The following is a 19,428-nucleotide window of genomic DNA, read 5'->3' as shown; positions in this document are numbered from 1 at the left end:
TACCCACAAGGGATAAATTGTCCTTTACCTCTGAATCCCCAACCTAAACATTATTATATTCTACAAAACTTCCACAGGTAAATAAAAAAGGACATGTGTACTGAGGGTCTACATGGGAAACAAGTGCTACCTACCCACTGAGATGAGGTGGCTGTAGGTCTCCAGCATCACGTCCCTGTACAGGGCCCTCTGAGCAGGGTTCAGCTGCTTCCATTCTTTCCAGGTGAAGCCCACAGTCACATCTCTGAATGACAATGATCCCTAGGGACACATATTTCTACTCAATCTGAAATGGTCTGAATCAGGTGATGTGGGAAAAAAAGTTTAAATACTAATTTTTACCATTTTTACTATTGCAAATTGACCAGAAATGTTACAAAGGACCTCTACTATATAACTTGTTTTGTGTTACACTTTGTGAGTAAAAACAGAAATCACAGTAGAAATACCACTGGTGAATTAATTTATTACTTAAGGGAAAAATATCTGCATGCCCTCATGTGCCCAGATCTGTACTAGTTTTGGGGAATTCCAAGTTGAATAATATACTCTTCCTGGTCTGAAAAAACTTAATCTTATAATGAAACATATAAAGACATACCTAACATAGGACTTAAAGGACCCACAGCACAAATCTGTGTAAAGCAGACAGAGATCATACAGGGGTTCTATCCAAGTTCACGTGAGAGTGTTAGCACCTTGGATTTGACAGAGCAGATAAAACTTTCAGTGATTAAATGTAAATAGCAGTTTCTTTATAAAAATATGGCAAAACATCAATGAAAGTTAAGAAGACCTGAAAAAATGTGGTAAGTCAACAGACTGCACAACAGGACAGGAGAGCAGGTCTGAACCTGTGATAAAATAAAGGCTGCAGAGGCAGGGTGAAGAGATTCTGGGCAGGAAACAAGCTCATCTATTTGACTTAAATCCTGTTAGAGATCTCCAAATATTTAATCACTCACCTAAATCTCTAAAATTCTTGAGCAATCATCAGTTTTATTTATATCTATCTATAAATTAAATAAAATACTGTCAATTCACATTTGAAGAGAGCTTAATTCTGTTATTTTTCAGATAAAAATGTAAATAGACCAGCTAATATTTTCTTCCCATGCCCTAAAGGATTGACAATATATGATGTGTGCAGAACCATCCTACAGACTCCCCCCTGGGGACTTGCTCCTCCCTTCCCCCACCTCCACTCACCACAGGTCACTGCTATGAACAGCAGGAAGCAAATCATGCAGTGGGAATACACACTTCTGTCCCAGTTATACAAATTAATTGTCACTGAAGGAGCAATGATCCCAGAGTAGGGTGGAGCTGGATTGACTAAATTAAGGGGGGCAGCAGTGAAGATTCTACACAGGGAACTTGCTGAGCAAAGGGACAGAGGAAGAGTTTACTCCCAGAGTGTCTGTGCAATCTGCCCTGGAGGTTCTGGAAAATTTGTCAAGTCTGGAGAAACGGAAGAGCAGTGACAATGAAATGGATACTAGACATACATACAGGACTCCAAATGTCTTCAAAACATGGAAGTGGAAATACTCACTTAAAGGTGAGACAGATGATTCTGGAGTTCAGGAGAGGGGTCTAGAATGAAAATAAGGATGTGGGTGAAAATGGCAATGAGACAGACTGAGGAAAGAGATACCAGCACAGAATGTGAGGGAACACCAATATCTGAGTGGCTGGTAGAAAAAAGAAAAAAGAAAAGTAGGCTATGAAGGCTGAGAAGAAATTTCCTGAAATGTGAGAACACAATCAGATGACAGAGAATAGTGGAAAATAATGAGCACAATTTCACAAATATCTGACATTTCCAATTAAAGATAATGGACTTAAAACACACATCTGCCTCTGATGCCTCCAATAATAGAAGTGGAAGAAACAATAAAACAAAAATAAAACAAACAAATGTGCAAGTAACAGAATACACTAAAAAAGACAATTTCATGTAACTTCTGGATAATATCAGCAAAAAACATCAGACGAAGGAAACTAGAGGCATGGTGCCTACAATTTATAGAAACACAGGTAGGCAGAAGTGGCAGCTTCCAACCACAGCCAGAGACCACCAAGCTCTAAGCCTTCAAACCAGGTGGGGGTCAGCACAGGTAGTCGGATGGGTGACTCACTGCCAAAACAAGACTGCCAGGGCACCTTGGTGGCCCCCTAGTCTGTGGAGACCCAGCAGTTAGTTAAGACTAAAGCTGATGAGCAGCCATTCTCTAAAGCTGGGACACATTTAAAAAAAATAGATAAATCTACAAAGTCAGCCCTTCATATGCCGAGGTTCAGCATCCATAGATTCAACCAACTGCGGATTGAAAATATTTGGGGGAAAAATTCCAGAAAGTTCCAAAAGGAAAAACTGAATTTGCCAAACACCAGCAATTACTTTTGTAGAATTTACATTGTATTTACAACTATTTACATAGTATTTACATTGTATTAGGTATTATAGTAATCTAGAGACTATATAAATTATATGGGAGGGTCTACCATAAAGAAGGCATGAATATACAATGGGGGAAATATAGCTTCTTCAATAAATAGTGCTGGGAGAGCTGGAGAGCTACATGCAAAAGAGTCAAACTAGACTATTTTCTCACACCACATACAAAAATAAACTCAAAATGGATTAAAGACCTAAATGTAAGACCTGAAACCATAAAACTTCTACAAGGAAACACAGGCAGTACACTCTCCGACATCAGTCTTAGCAATATGTTTTGGATATGTCTGCTTGGGCAAGGGAAACAAAAGCAAAACTTAACAATTGGGACTACATCAAACTAAAAAGGTTTTGCACATTGAAGGAAATTATCAACAAAATGAAAAGGCTGCCTACTGAATGGGAGAAGACATTTGCAAAAGATATATCTGGCAAGAGGTTAATACCTAAAATATACAAAGAACTCACACAACTTGACATTCATTAAAAAAAACAATTAAAAATGGGGAAGGGACTGAACAGACATTGTTCCAAAGACATACTGATGGCCAACAGGCACATGAAAAGGTGCTCTACAGCATTAAGCATCAGGGAAATGCAAATCAAACCACAATGAGATATCACCTCACAACTGTCAGATGACTATTATCAAAACGACAATAACAAGGGTTGGCAAGGATGTGGAGAAAAGAGAACCTTCATGCACTAGTGGTGGGAATGTAAATTTGTGCAGTCAATATGGAAAACAATATGAATACTTCCCAAAAAATTAAAAATAGAACTACCATATAACCCAACAATTCCAGTTTTGGTTATTTATCTGAAGAAAATGAAAATACTAATTTGAAAAGAAATTGGTACCCCTCTGTTCAATGCAACATTATTTACAATAGCCAAGACATGGAAGCAACCTAAGCATCCATCAACAGATGACTGAATAAAGAAGATATGGTATATATGTACATATATACATAACAGAATATTCCTCAGCCATAAAAATGAATGAAATCTTGCCATTTATGACAACATTGGATGGACCTAGAAAGTATTATGTTACGTGAAATAAATCAGATACAAATACTACATGATTGTACTTATATGTGGAATCTGAAAAACAAAACAAATGAACAAATACAACCAAACAGAAACAAAGTCATAGATACAGAGAACAAACAGATGGGTGCCAGAGGAGAGGTAGGTGAGGTAAGGAGAGAAATAGGTGAGGAATAGTTTTTTTTTTCCTTTTCAGTTTTATTAGGTAGGATTATTACAGTCTGACTGCACATACATATTATATTCCATGTGAAATAGGTGAGGGATATTAAAGAGGCAAAAACTTTCCGTTTACAAGATAAATGAATCATGGGTATAAAATGTGCAGTGTAGAGAATATAGTCAATAATTATATGATATCTTTGTATAGTAACATGATAACTAGACTTATGGTGATCATTGTGAAATGTATACAGAATCACTATGTTGTATACAGAATCACTAACATAGTTCTACAGGTCAATTATACTTCAAAAACAAGCAAACAAATTCATTGAAAAAGAGATAAGATTTGTGGCTACCAGAGATGGGGTAGGGAGGCAGGACAAGGGAATTAGATGAAGGTAAACAAAAGGTACAAATTTTCAGTTATACGTACTAGGGATGTAATGTACAACATGATAGAGATAATTAACATTGTTGTATGTTATAAATGATAATCATTAAGAATAGTATATCCTTAGAGTTCTCAGCAAAAGGAAAACATTTTTTTCTATTTCTTTAATGTTGTATCTATATGAGATGATGAATATTCATTATACCTACTGTGGTAATCATTTCATGATGTAAGTCATATCATTATGTTGTACACCTTAAACTTATACAGTGCCATATGTCAATTTTATCTCAAAACTGAAAAAACATTAAAAAATAAAATGCATAGGAAGATGTGAGTAGGTTTTATGCAAATACTACACCATTTTATGTAAGGGACTTGAGTTTCTGCAAATTTTGGTATCCATAGGAGGTCCTGGAGCCAACCTCCTGCAGAGACCAAGGGATGACTGTATATGGACAATACAGACAGTTCTGCCCAAAGTGAAGCCAACTAAGAAATGCAGCTCCTCAAACTTCAATCCTCCATAATAGCATGTAGTTTTGTTTAAAGCAACTACTTAATGAAACAGATCTTAGTGCTCTAATTTCAGGATATACCATTCTCCGTTTCAAGAACTGAAGAGGGACCTCCTGCTTGCTTCCCTGCCTCCTTTCTGCCTGGGCTGAAGGAGAGTCCTCCCATGTCCATCCCCTACCCACTCACCTACAGAAACTTCTGGTGAGAGTCTGGTAAGATACATCCATATCTGCATCCTTACCTACCAAGTCACCTGTGCTAATCAAACTAGATCATCAGAGAAAAACAGGGGAGGAAAATGATGACTTAACAAACAAGAAGAAAAAACTAAAGCATTAAAAGTAAGCCACCAGAATGAACAGAATGACTGAAGAGTAAGGAGGGAAGTACAAAAATAAGGGAAAGTTTTGAAATATTCTAAATAGAATCCTCAATATGTTCAGGAGAATATTGTTTTCCTATAAAGTGAGAATAGTTAGCTATAAGAATCCATCAGAGAGAGGAGTCAAGATGGTGGAGTAGTAGGACCACAAGCTTGCCTCTCCTCATGACTACAACAAAACCACAACTGACTGCTAAACAACCACTGGGGAAAAAAGATTGGAACTTAGGAAAAAAGATCTTCTTCAACTGGAAACATAAAGAGGGAACCACAGAGGGACAGTAGGAAGGGAGTGCTTGTGGTATAATCTGGGCCCCAAAACCACTGAGTGGGCAACCCACAAACTGAAGATTAATTAAGTAACAGAGGCCCTCTCACAGGAGTGAGCGTTCTGTGCCCCACATTATGCTCCACAAACCAGGGTTACGGCATTGGGAGGAAAAGATCCCAGGGCAACTGGTTTTGAAGGCCAGCAGGACTTAACTTCAGGATCCCCACAGGACTGAGGGAAAAAGACACTTTATTCTCTTGGGAAACACACACAGAATCTAATATGTGCCAGGTCCAAGGGCAGAGGCAGTGATTTCATAGGAATCTAGGGCAGAACTGCCTGCTGGTTTTGGAAGGTCTCCAGGGGAGGTAGGAGATGGCTGCAGCTCACCCAGGGGACATAAAAGCTGGTGGTGAACATTTTGGGAGTGTTCATCTACATTAGCTTTCCTGGAGGCTGTCATCTTGAAGGGGCGATCAGCACTAAGACCTAGCCCCACACATCAGCAGGCCTCCTGAGCAATAAACACCTCTAGACATGCCCCTAAACAGGGCCCTAACCACCAGAGGTCCAGAACCAAGCTTCACTCAGCAGTGGGCAGGCACTGATTCCTCCTGCCAAGAAACCCATGTAAGCTTCTAGCTCAGCCTCATCCCACAGGGGGCAGGCACCAGAAGTAAGAAAGCAGCAAACCCAAAGCCTGTGGAAGGAGTCCACAAACACAGGCCAGACTCTACCGTGGGACCAGCTGGACTCTGGCCCTTGGGTGGCAAGAGAAGAATGTACTGCTGGGACACACACTATGTCTCCCACAGAGGGTCACTTCTCCAAGGTTGAGAAACATAACTAATCAAGCCTAAAAATACAAATAGAAAGATGGAAAATATGAGGAAGCAGAGAAATATCATCCAGGCCAACACACAAGGTAAAATTCTAGAAGAAGAAATAAGTGATGAGTAGATAGGCAATCTATCCAAGAAAGAGTTTAGACTAATGTTGGTGAAGCTGTTCAGAGAACTCAGGAGTACAGATGCACCAGGGGACATTCCAGCAAAGAGTCAGAAAAAAGAAAGAATACCCAAAGTTGAAGAATAAAATTACTGAAAGGAATAACACACTAGAAGGAAACAAGTATAGACTAAATGAGGCAGAAGACTGGATCAGGTTAGTGGTATTCACTACTGCAGAACAGAAAAAAGAATGGAAAGAAGTGAAGATAGTTTAAGGGAACTCTGGGACAACGTGAAGTGCATTAATGTTCACATGATAGGGGTCCCAGAAAGAGAAGAGAGAGAGAAAGGACCTCAGAACATTTTTGGAGAGATAATAACTGAAAACTTTTCTAACTTGGGAAAGGAAATAGTCACCCAAGTCCAGGAAGTGCAGAGAGTACAAAACAGAATCAGCCCAAAAAAGAACACACCAAGGCACATAGTAATCAAACTGATAAAAATTAAGGATAAGGAGAAAATATTAAAATCAGCAAGAGAAAAGCAACAAATAACATACAAGGGAACTCCCATAAGGTTATCAGCTGATTTTTCTGCAGAAACTGCAGGCCAGAAGGGAGTGGCACGATATTTATAAAGTGATGAAAGGGGAAAACTTACAACCAAGATTATTCTATTCAGCAAGGCTGTCATTCAGACTTGATGGAGAAATCAAAAGCTTCACAGATAAGCAAAAGCTAAAAGAATTCAGCACCACCAAACCATCTTTACAACAAATATTAAAGAAATTTTTCTAGTCATCAACCACAAGAAAACAGAACAAGAGGAAAAAATAAATTAAAAGACCTACAAAATAAAACCAAAACAATTTTTAAAATGTCAATAAGAACATACAATGTAAATAGATTAAATGCTCCAACCAAAAGATATAGACCGACTCAATGGATACAAAAACAAGACCCGTATATTTTGTGGCTCCTTATAAATTTTGCAATTGTTTGTTCAGGTTATGTGAGGAGTGTCATGAGTATTTTGAAGAGGGTTGCACTGGATCTGTGGGTTGCTTTGTGTAGTATGGTCATTTTGATAGTGTTCATTCTTCCAATCCAAGAGCACAAGAAATCTTTCCATTTATTTGTGTCATCTTGATTTTTGGAGTATAGGTAACCTCTTTGGTTAAGTTTATTTCTAGGTATTTTGATGTAATAGAAATGTTTATGCCAGTTATAAAATTCTGGTTTTTGAAGTGAAAAAAAAAAGTGAACGAAGGGCACAAATGGCAACATATCCCTCTTTCTTATTTGCAAATGTATTATCATTTTTTCAGTGGCTGTGGATTCTAACAGTCATCTGGGAGCCCATTAAGGGCACCTATCTAATGGCATCAGTGCTATCAAGTCAGAAGGAAACTTGGAATAAATATGGAAGAGTGAAAAAATGAAAAAATATGAATATTCAGCATGTAAGCAAACTACTAAACTGATTTCTATAAAACGTGTGATATAGGGTAAAGAAGTAAACACTAGCAACAAAATCATATCTTGTTTATCCTTTTGCAACATATACAAATATCAAATTATATTGTATCCCTGAAATTAACATAATACTGCAAACCAACTATACCAAAAAACTAAAAATAAATAAATAAATAAATTTTTATCATACGGGGGAAAAAAAACCACCTCAGCCCAGGCAGAAAAGCAGTGATTTTCTGCAATGCTCAAAAATAAGAAAAATCCATACTTACCTGAGCAAAAGATTACAGTAGAGACATAACAGATCACCTAAAGCCTGGGGATAAGTTGGGGAGAGAGTATCTACTTTGGGAAATTAAGATAATCAAAACTACTTGCATACACCAGGGAATTTAGAAAGCCATACACATACACAGGACAGAATGCATGCTGGGAAAAGACCTCAGAAGACCCTAAGCTTTCACCTCAGCTGATCTCTACAGCACTGCAAGCAGGATGGGAAAGCTAGGACAGTTGAATATGGACATGCTAAGTACTAAAGAATTACCCCAGCACAGAGCCAGTTTGCAGAGACTGTGAAAGATGGAGGTTTGGGAGGTTTATTCAGCTTTAGTTTTATACCAGCCTTCAAGGGGAAGCCTGTCAAAACACTAACTGAACACAAGCTAAAGAAACAGAGAATTCAATGACCACACATGACAAGAAATATATACTTTGGGGAAAAAAGGCTGTTTGGAAATTCATATGGATAACTGAAGCCTTCAACAATCAAGAACAGCAAAATGGAGAAAAACAAGAAAGCAATTTCTAAAATTATATTATACAATATACAATAATATTATAATATGCAAATGTCCAGATTCAACAACAGTAACAACAAAATCACAAGTCATACAAAGAAACAGGATAGTATGTCCCAATCAATGGAAAAATATGATTAACAGAAATGTCCCTGAGGAAGACCAAACACTGAACTTTCTAAACAAAGACTTTAAATCAATATACTCAAAAAGCAAAAAGAAACTATAAAACAAAGAAATAAATGCAACCAGGAAAATAATTTATAAATGAAAAAAGAATATCAATAAAGAGATAGAAATTACAACAAAAAAAAAACAGAAATTCTGTAACTGAAAAGTACAGTAACTGAAATGAAAAATTCACTAAAGGAGTTTAACAAGATTTGAGAATGCATAAAACAATCATCTAGCTTTAAAATAGGAAAATTGAAATTATCAAGTCTGAGAAGCAGAGCAAAAAGGAATGAAAAGTAAACATGGCATAAATGACCTATGTGGCACCATCAAGCAGACCAACATAAACATTATGGAGTTGCAGAAAAATGAGAGAGGAAAGAAAAGAATAACTGCACAAATAATGGCCCCAAATTCCCCAAATTTCAAGGAAAATATGAATCTACACATCCAAGATACTCTAAGAATGCCAAGTAGGATAAACTCAAAATACATTCACCAAGACACATTACAATCAAACTCACAAAATAAAATAAAATAAAATAAAAGAATCTTTAAAGCAGCAAGAGAACAATAACTCATCAAATACAAGGGATCCTAAGATTAGCAGCAGATTTCTCAGCAGAAACCTTGGAGGCCAGAAGGCATTGGGTTGATATATTCAAAGTGCTGAAGGGGGGATAAAAATCTGTCAATTGAAAATTCTATATCCAGGAAAATTGTCCTTCAAAACTGAGGGTATTTCCAGATAAGCATAAACCAAAGGAGTTCATTACCAACAGCCCTGCTCTACAAGAAATGCTAAAGGGAGAGCCTCAGGTTGAGATGAAATAATATGAGGCAGTTAACTGACTCAAAGCCATAAAATAAAGTTTTCCAGTAAAGATAACTATGCAAGTAAATATAGAAGCCAGTATTATTGCATTTGGGGTTGCAACTCCACTTTTTCCCCCTACATCATTTAAAAGACAAATGCATAAGAAATAATTGTATGTTACAAGACACAAAATGTATAAAGGTGCAATTTGTGAAAGCAACAACATGGTGGTAGAGGGAGCAGTATAGAAGCAGAATTCTTGCATGCTCTTGATGCCACACTGCTATCAGTTTAAACTAGACTGTTATAAATCTCATATGTTAATAATAATCCCCATGGTAGCCACTAAGAAAATATTTAACTTATATACAGAAGAGGGAATGACAAGGAAATTGAGTCAATACACTACAAACAAATCAAGTAAAAACAAAGGAAAGCAGTAACTGACAAAATTAGGGACAAAAATGGTATAAGACAAAAAATGAACACAGTTGTATATGTCTTCCCTTATGAATAATTATTTTAAACATAGGTGGATTAAATTCACCAATTAAAAGGCAGAGGTTTGGCAGACTAAAACAACAACAGCAGAATGATCCAACTATATGCTGTCTACAAGAAAATTAGTCTCGCTCCAAAGCATAGTGTGTTCAAAGTAAGAGGATGGAAAAATATATCCATGCAAATGGTAACCAAAATAGTGCTGGATCACTATATTAATATCAGGAAAAAATACACTATTAAGTCATGAAGGACATTATATATTTTGAAAAGGATTAATTAAGAAAATAAATCAATCAAAAACATGAATGGACCAAAGAAGAGGGAACCAAAATATATGTAGCAAATATTGACAGACTAGAAGGGAGAAGGAAATGGTTCTATGACAACAGGTTGAGATTTCACTACACCACTTCAATCAATAAATAGAATGTCTAGACAAAAGATCAGTAAGAAAACAGAGTACTTGAAAAACATTATAAAACAGACAGACATAAGAAAAGTATGTAGAATACCAACAATTAGCAGAATATATGTTCTTCCCAAGGGCAATAGAAGCACTGTACAGGATAGACCATAGGTTTGACCACAAAACAAGTAACAATGCAGTTAAAAAGACTGAAATCATCATAAACACGTTGCCCATAATAAAGCTAGAAATCTGTAACAAAGAGAAAACTGGAAAACTTAAAAATATATGGATATTAAATAATACACTATTAAACAATCAATGGGTCAAAGAAGGAATCACAAGAAAAATTAGAGAACACTTTGAAACAAAAGAAAAACAAAACACAAAATATCACAACTTATGGGATGCAGCCAAAGACATACGTAAAGGGAGATTTACAGTAGTAAATGCCTATATTAAGAAAGAAGAATGATCTCAAATCAATAGCATTACTTTACATCCTTACAAATTAGAAAAAGAGCAAATGAAACCCAAAGCCAAGAAAATGAAGGAAATAATAAACATTAGAGCAGAAACAAATGGAGAGAATAAAAATCAGAGAGGATAAAAAAGTCAATCCCAAACTTAATTCCTTGAATAAAACAACATTAATAAGTCTTTAGCTATGTGGACTAAGAAAAAGAAAGAAGACACAAAGAAGTAAATCAGAAATCAAAGTGGGGACATTACAGGAAGAAATCATTTTAAGAGAATATTATGAACAACTGTACACCAAATAAACTAGATAACTAGAGGAAATGGGAAAATTCCTAGAAAAACACAAATTACCAAAACTGTCTTAAGAAGAAATACAAAATCTCAACAGATATGTAACAAGTAAACACAATCAGTAATGAAAAACAGCACAACAAAGAAAAGTCAAGGACTAGATGGCTTCACTGGTGAATTCTAATGAATGATTAAAAAAGTACAAATCCTTCTCAAACTCTTCCAAAAAACTGAAAAGTTAGGAATACTTCCTAATTCACTCTATGAGCATTACCTTGATACCAAAGCCAGATAAAAACTTCATAAGCAAAGAAAATCATAGACCAATATTCCTTAAGAATACAGATGCAAAAATCCTCAACAGAATACTAGCAAACCAAATTCAGCAGCATATTAAAAGGATTATGCACCATGACAAAGTGGGATTTATCCCAGGAATAGATTGATGTTTAACATAATAAAATCAATCACTGTAAAGCACCACCCCAGCAAACAAATGAAAAAATATGACATGATCATCTCAAATGATGCAGGAAAAAAAATCCAACATCATTTGATGATAAAAACATGAAGAAAATAAAGAACAGAGGCAAACTTCCTCAATATGATAAAAGGGCATGTATGAAAAAGCCTACAAAAAAACACTCACTGGTGAAGGACTGAAAGCTTCCTCATGATGAGGAACAGAACAAGGATGCCCACTCGCACCACTGCTGTTTGGTATTGTACTAAAAGTTCTAGCCAGAGCAATTAGGAAAAATAAAAGACACTCATATTAAAAAGGCAGAAGTAAAACTATCTCTATTTGCATACATTATCCTATACAGAGAAAATCACACATACACAAAAAAATACACAAAATAAGCTATGAGAGCCAATACATGAATTTCACCATAGTTGCAGACTGCAAAATCAACACACAACAATCAGGGTTTGGTTTTTCCTACACCAGCAATGAACAACACAAAAAGTAAATTAAAAAAAAAAACAAAACTCCATTTATAATACCATCCAGTACAGTAAAATACCTAGTAATAAATTTAACCAAGGATATGCAAAACTACAAAAATTGCTAAAGAAATTAAACACCTAAATAAATGGAAAGATAGTCCATTCTCATGGATTTAGAAGACTTTATATTTGTTAAAGTGGTAATATTACCAAGAATGATCTTAAGATTCATTGCAATCCCTATTAAAATTCCAACAGCCTTTTCTGCATAAATGGAAAAGTTGACACTCAAAATTATGGAATTGAAAGCAGTCCTAAATAGTCCAAACAATCTTAAACAAACAAAAACAACAAATGAGGAGGAGTTTGATTTCAAAAAGTACTACAACACTACAGTACTCAAAACTGTGGTACTGGCATAAGTATAAACACGAAGACTAATGGAACAATACAGAGCTCAGAAATAAATGCATGTACTATGGACAACTGATTTTCAACAATGGGCCAAGACCATTCAATGGGGAAAGAATTGTCTGGTCCTGGGGCAACTGGATAACACAGGGAAAGAATAATGTTGGACAACTTCCTCAACACCATATTCAAAAATTAACTCAAAATGGTTCTAAATAGAATAGTTAAATCCATAAAAATTTTTAGAAGAAAACATAAGATTTGGTAATGTATTCTTAAATATTACACCAAGAGCATAAACAATAAAAGTAAAAACAGATAAATTGGACTTCATCAAAATTTTAAAAGCGTATGTGCATCAAAGGATCTTATCAAGAAAGAAAAAAACAATTTACAGAATTGGTGAAAATATTTCCAAATCATGTATCTAACATAGGTCTGATATCCAGAATATACACTGAACTCTTAAAATTCAAAAAGGACCAATTAAAAAATGTGCAAATCATTGAAAGGACATTTTTCCAAAAATTTTTTTTTAATGTTCAAATATAGAAAGATGCTCAACCTTACTAGTCATTAGGGAAATGCAAATCAAAACCACAATGAGGTACCACTTCAGTCATGCTAGTATGACTACAATTAAAAAATGGAAAACAGGTTTTGGCCAGAATTAGAGAATCTGGAACCAGCACATATTTCTGGTAGAAATGAAAACATGGTTTAAGATGCTAAAGAAAACAGTTTGACTGTTCCTCAAAAAGCTAAACACAAAAATTTGTATTTGACATGATGTGTGAAATTCCATATTCATATGTGTGTGTGTGTGTGTGTGTGTGTATACACACTCAGGAACTACATACAGAAACAATAGCACTATTATTCAAAATAGCCAAAAGGTAGAAAAAGTCCAAATGTCCATCAATGAATGAATTCATCAATTAATGGATAAACAAATGTAGTATTTACATACAATGGAATATTATTTGGCTATAAATAGGAATGTGAGAGAATTCTGGGAAGATGGTGGGGTAGGAGCACCAGACAGATATACCGACAGACACAACAGCTGCACTGGCAGGATTTATCCAAATGTAGGATTTTGGAACTCTGGAGTCCATTGAAGGTTTACAACTTCCAGGAGAAGGCTTGGATGGTGTTTTTGGCTAATTTCAATGAATTTCAGCCCATAGCAGAGTAGCAGCTCCTTACAGGAGCTAGAGTGGGTAAAAAGAGCAAAGTCCTCCAAATACTGGGTATCTGTGCTCTGACTGCTCATTGATACTTCTGATCACAGAGGTGCAAAGAAGCAGAAAGCCACTGATGCACTTCCCCACTTTGTCACAAGCCCCTTCATTTTTTGGTCCCCCCCCCCTTTTTTTTACTTTTCCTCTTTCAGAACCAAATTAATTAGGAAATTGAAAACAATTACAAATACTGGGAAAATTAAAAAGTAACTGTGCTTACCCAAAGAATGGCCCAGAAATGACTTAAGAAGACATTAAGTTTACACATCAAGCCGATTCTTGGCACAGAGAGCCTATATCAATCCAAAAAATTAACAAAAATAGAAAGAACAGTAAACCCTGCAAAGGGGGAAAATCTTTCTTCTAGAGTTACCACATTATTACCTGTGTTTACCAGTGTACAACCAAAAACTCACAAAGAATACAAAGGAACAGAAAAGTATAGGCCATGCAAAAGAAAAAAATCAAAAGAATCCATCACTACAGAAGACTGAATGGCAGATATATCAGACAATGATTTTAATTATTTTACTAATGCTCAAAGAACTTAAGAAAGATGTGGAGAAAATCAAGAATGATATGTGAACAAAATGCAAATCAGTGAGATAGAAAACCTAAAAAGAATCTAGAAAGAAATTATGCAGCTTCAAAGTACATTAACTGAGATGAAAAATTCATATGGATATTCAAAGGCTGATTTGAGCTGATGGAAAAAAGAATCTGTGAACTTGATGATAGGACAATGGAAATTATCAAGGCTGAGGAATGTAAAGTACAAAGATCCAAGAAAAGTGAACAGAGCCTAAGGGACCTAAGAAACACCATCAATCACAGCAAAACATGTATCATGGGAGTCCCAGAGCAAGAAAAGAAAGAGAAAGGGGCACAGAAAACATTCAAAGTCACAAAAATATTCAAAGAATACTCAAAGAAATAATGTTTGAATTAAAGTTCACAAATTTAATAAAAGACATGAATATAAACATCCAAGAAGTTTGACAAACTCCAAATTTTAAGATAAAATCAGAGACTCATATTAAGACATTTTACAATCAAACTTTCAAAAGACAGAGTAAATCTTGAAAGCAGCAAGAGGGAAGTGACTCATCACATACAAGGGATCCTAAATTAAGATTATCTTCAGACCTCTCATCAGAAACTTTGGTGGTCAGAAGGCAGTGGGTCAAATATATTCAAAGAGCTAAATGAAAAAAACCTGTCGACTATGAATACTACATCTGGCAAAACTGCTCTTCAAGGAGAAATCAAAACATTCCCAGATAAATGAAAGTTGAGGGAGTTAATGACCACTAGACCTGCCCTGCAAGAAATTTTCAAGAAAGTCCTGCAAGGTAAAATGAAAGGATGCTAAATATTAACTTGAAACTGTATGAATAAAGATCCAATAAAAGGAAATACATAGGCAATTACAGAACTAGTATTACTATGACAATTATTTATAACTGTACTTTCTATTTTCTACATGATTTGAGTTATATATATTTTAAATTTGGAATAAAAGTTTTTATTAATGTAACTGTGGTTTGTAATTCCAAATCATTTTTTCTACATAATTTAGAGAATAACACATTTAAAAGATTTATTAGTTTGTGTTTTACAGCACACAATGTATAAAGATGTTAATTTTGTGACATCAAGAAGTGGGGACAAAGCTGTAAAGGAGCAGTTTTCAGCAGGATATTGAAGTCAAGCTGCTATAAATTCAAATGAGTAACCACAACAAAATGAAATCAGGTTAAATTCTCAATATAAAGGGCAGAGCATTTCAAAATAGGATTAAAATGTCTAGTTACATTTTCTTTACCAAAAAAATACTCATAAAGAATATGGAAAACCTTATGAAGGTGCAATACCCTCATAGTGCAACCCCCTAAAGTACATCAAAGAAAGGAGTAACTGACTGATGAGTAAGAACATGTCCTTTTACAAGGTAAGGGGTTTTCAGTTAAAGTTGCCCTCCATATCTGAAGATGCGGAATCCATGGATACAGAGAGCCATCTAAGGAGCATCAGTCACTTTTGGTATCCTTGGAGGGAATCCTGGAGACTGTCCCCTGCAGATACCAAGGGGTGACTATACTTGATTTCAATTAAATTGAAAGAGACCCTAATCAGAGTTATCAGTTGATAGATCATTAAAAGTATTTTTTCTTTGATAGATCTTTGGTAGCATATAATTCAGGAGCAATTCAAAAAATTAAGAGACATTACTATAACAAAACTCTGTTCACTCACATCTACTTATTTATGCAAACAAGTTTTCTCAATGCTTACAGCCATGGAATTGAACTTGTAGTAGGTTTAAGGCTAAACTATTTTTCATTGTAGTAATTCTCACTGACTAATAAAATACACTAGTTTCTAAAAAAATCCATCCAACTCCAACTCTGTAAGATGTATTTCCAATAAAACTTTACTTTTGTGTTTGACACTTATTCATAAATATTTGAAATATATTTGTTTTGATTCATTTGAATAATAAAACAGTTTTATCATGACAGGAAAATTTTTAAACAACTCTTCAACCTCAATTAATCATATATTTTTATTACAGGGAAGTGTGATAAGGTGATCAATAAAACAGCTGCAATTTTTAAAGAAAAAGAATATGAAGCAGAATCTTTTGTGCACCTCAGTTATAAGACTTCAACAATATTCTATTAGTGTCCTAACCTCCCACTCCCACCCCACTGAGAGTGGCTCCTTTGTAAGGGCCCACAGTTCATTTTTCTTAGAACCTACAGTATATAGCAAAGGGCACTTAGTAGATTCTCATAAGTAGTTGATGAATGAATAATTGAATTAAATTTTAAAAACATTCATTACAAGGACAGACATTTTGTGATAAAATTAGTTGAAGAGTTGAGTTTTTATACTTTATCACTAGATGGTATTTCTGAGAACTGGAGAATTTAAAGATGGAAAATAATTCTAATTCCCATGTGAAAAATAATCCACCTTATCCTGAGCCACTGGAGATCCTCTGGATTCAATAACTACTTCTTGGTGATGTTTCTATTATTGCTTGCTTTGTAACTTTGTAATACCTTAATATTGTACCCAATTCTCCTAGTAATTTTGAGAATGTCTCCACATACAGCTATGTTGTATGACTTTATAACTAAGACTAGATTTAACTTAATGGGCAAAGTATTCACTTGACAGAGGAAGGAGATGAAGATAGTACAGTAAAACACAGAACTCACCTCCCCTCACAAACACTTCAAATATACATCCACATGTGGAACAATTCTCACTTAAAACTAACTGGAGACTGGCAGGAGACTCCAGTGCAACCAAGGCTGTAAGAAAAATCCACACAGAATATGGAAAGAAGGGAAGAGAAGTGATCAGGTTGAGACCTGTGCCCCTGAGAGAGGACACAGAAGAAAAGGGAGAACACACAGGTGGAGATCCTCCTCGGGGAGTGAGTGGTCAAGTCACATACTCGGCACCCTAGCATGGGGTCTGATACAGGGAAGGCGAGCCCCTTGGCCAGTTGGAGGGCCAGTAAGGTTAACAGCAGGGCTATGGGAAGCCTGGACTTCACCAGTGTGGAGCATGCACATGCCTGCTTGCTCCTGAAGCAAGGCAAACACACAGACTGAAAACTGTACATGTGGCTGTCTGGTTTCCTGTGACTGCTGCGGCAGGTCCTCAAGCCCAAGCCCAGCTAACGTTGGAGCCTCACTTGCTTTGCTATGCAGCTCCACACTGGGATGACTTCCCTGCTGTGTGTAACCCAGTCTGGTGCCTGAGAAGAGCAGGGGTGGCCATTACTGGCATTTACATAGTAAGCACATGAGAAGCACCTTTGATCTCCATCTGAAGCCAAACAAACACAGCTGGTGCCCAGACCCACGCTGGGGGCCCACACAAGCCCTATGTGCTCTGTGGTGCAGCTCCACACCAGGGCAAGGGTGGCAGAGGCCAAGAGGAGAGCCCAGCTGTGAGGAAAAAAGGAGGCTCAGACCCAAAGCAGCATCTGAGCAATGTGGCAGCAAGCATTGCAGCTGCTTACCCAGGCTTACAACAGAAGCAGTCCAGATGTCTGCCCTGGAAGGACCACCATGGTCTGTGCCCCAGTTCAAGCCAAATGCCCAACCTTGCACCAGTGCTGCTCCCCTCTGGAGCAAAAGTACCACTGCTGGAAGCAGGGAGAGCACATACTTGGAGCCAGCTTCGACCTGACCCTCAGGGCTCCTAGTCCAGCAATATGTGACTCATGCCCACTTCTAAGAGGGTGGAGACAGCCACTGAGCAGAGTGGAAACCTGAGCTCAAACCTGGATCCAGCTGTAGTCTCTCCATCTCCAGTAACACCTACTACCAAGGTGACAAATGCCAGCACACCCTAAGGAAAGGCATAACTTGTGTTCAAGTCAGATCCAGCTATCCTATCAAATCCACTGGGTACACACTGACTGTATGGGGATGCTTCCACATAAGGAAGCCACTTATGTGGCTGTAACTGTTTCATGTATCTCCTAGAGAATGAAAATTAAGCAAAATTAGAAAACAGAAGAATCTGTCTCAAATAAAAGAGCAAGAGAAAACCCCTAAAAAAATAACTATCGACAGAAGACCTGAATAGACATGTTTCCAAAGAAGACATACGTATGACCAACATATGTGTGAAAAGATGCTCAGCATTGATAATCATCAGAGAAATGAGACATCACCTTACTCCTATCAGAAAGGCTATTATCAAAGAGAATAAATATCAGATGTTGGAGAGCATGTGGAGAAAGGGAAACTTCATATACTGTTGGTAGGGATGTAAACTGGTGCAGCCACTGTGGAAAACAGTATGGATGTTTCTCAAAAAACTTGAAAATGTGACCCAGCAATTCCACTCCTGAGTATATTTCCAAAAAAAAAAAAAAAATTAAAACACTAATTGAAAAAGATACATGCACTCAATGTTTACTGCAGCATTATTTACAACAGCCAAGATATGGAAGCAACCTAAGTGTCCATTAACAGATGAATGGATAAAGATGTGGTGTATATACAAACAATGGAATATTACTCAGCCATAAAAAATAATGAAATTTTGCCATCTGTAATAATTTGGATGGTCTTGGAGAGTATTATGCTAAGTGAAATAAGTCAGACAGAAAAAGACAAATACTGTGTGATATCACTTACTTGCAGAATATAAAAAAGACTAGTGAATATAACAAAAAAGAAACAAATTCACAGATATGGAGAACAACTAGCAGTTACCAGTAGGACAAGGAAGGGGGAGGGGCATGACAGAGGTAGGGAAAATTAAGAGGTATAAACTACTATGAATAAAATATATATAGAATATAAAATATATAGAGAATATTACTCAGCAATAAAAGAAGGAATTTCTGCTCTTTATGACAATATGGATGGACCTTGAAGGATTTATGAAAAATCTGATATCAGACACAAGATATTGTATGATCTCACTTATATGTGGAATCTAAACAAAAATGTAACAATAAAAAAACCACCAAACTCATGGGAAAAGAGATCAGATTAGTGGTTATCAGTGGCTGGGAGTGGAGGATTAAAAGGTGGGGAGAGGAAAACTGGATGAAAGTGGTCAAAAGTTACAAACTTCCCTTAGAATGACTATTCTCTATGTCCTTCATTATTCTAAGTAAGCGAGAAAGAGAAAAAATATACCA

At 36.3% G+C, this 19,428-nt stretch overlaps 1 protein-coding gene and 1 pseudogene across 1 annotated transcript in view; both read right to left on the bottom strand.

The window, feature by feature from the left end:
* The window catches only part of LOC141579219 (zinc finger protein 81-like), a 70,035-nt pseudogene that overhangs the window by 6,943 nt on the left and 43,664 nt on the right, over positions 1 to 19,428 (bottom strand).
* The window catches only part of LOC141579218 (uncharacterized), a 75,610-nt gene that overhangs the window by 13,180 nt on the left and 43,002 nt on the right, over positions 1 to 19,428 (bottom strand). The gene's annotated exons all lie outside the window — the stretch shown is intronic.

This window comes from Camelus bactrianus, chromosome 11 (genome assembly GCF_048773025.1).
Source record: "Camelus bactrianus isolate YW-2024 breed Bactrian camel chromosome 11, ASM4877302v1, whole genome shotgun sequence".
In the NCBI taxonomy this organism is placed as follows: domain Eukaryota; kingdom Metazoa; phylum Chordata; class Mammalia; order Artiodactyla; family Camelidae; genus Camelus; species Camelus bactrianus.
This window is presented reverse-complemented; position numbering and strand designations above follow the sequence as displayed.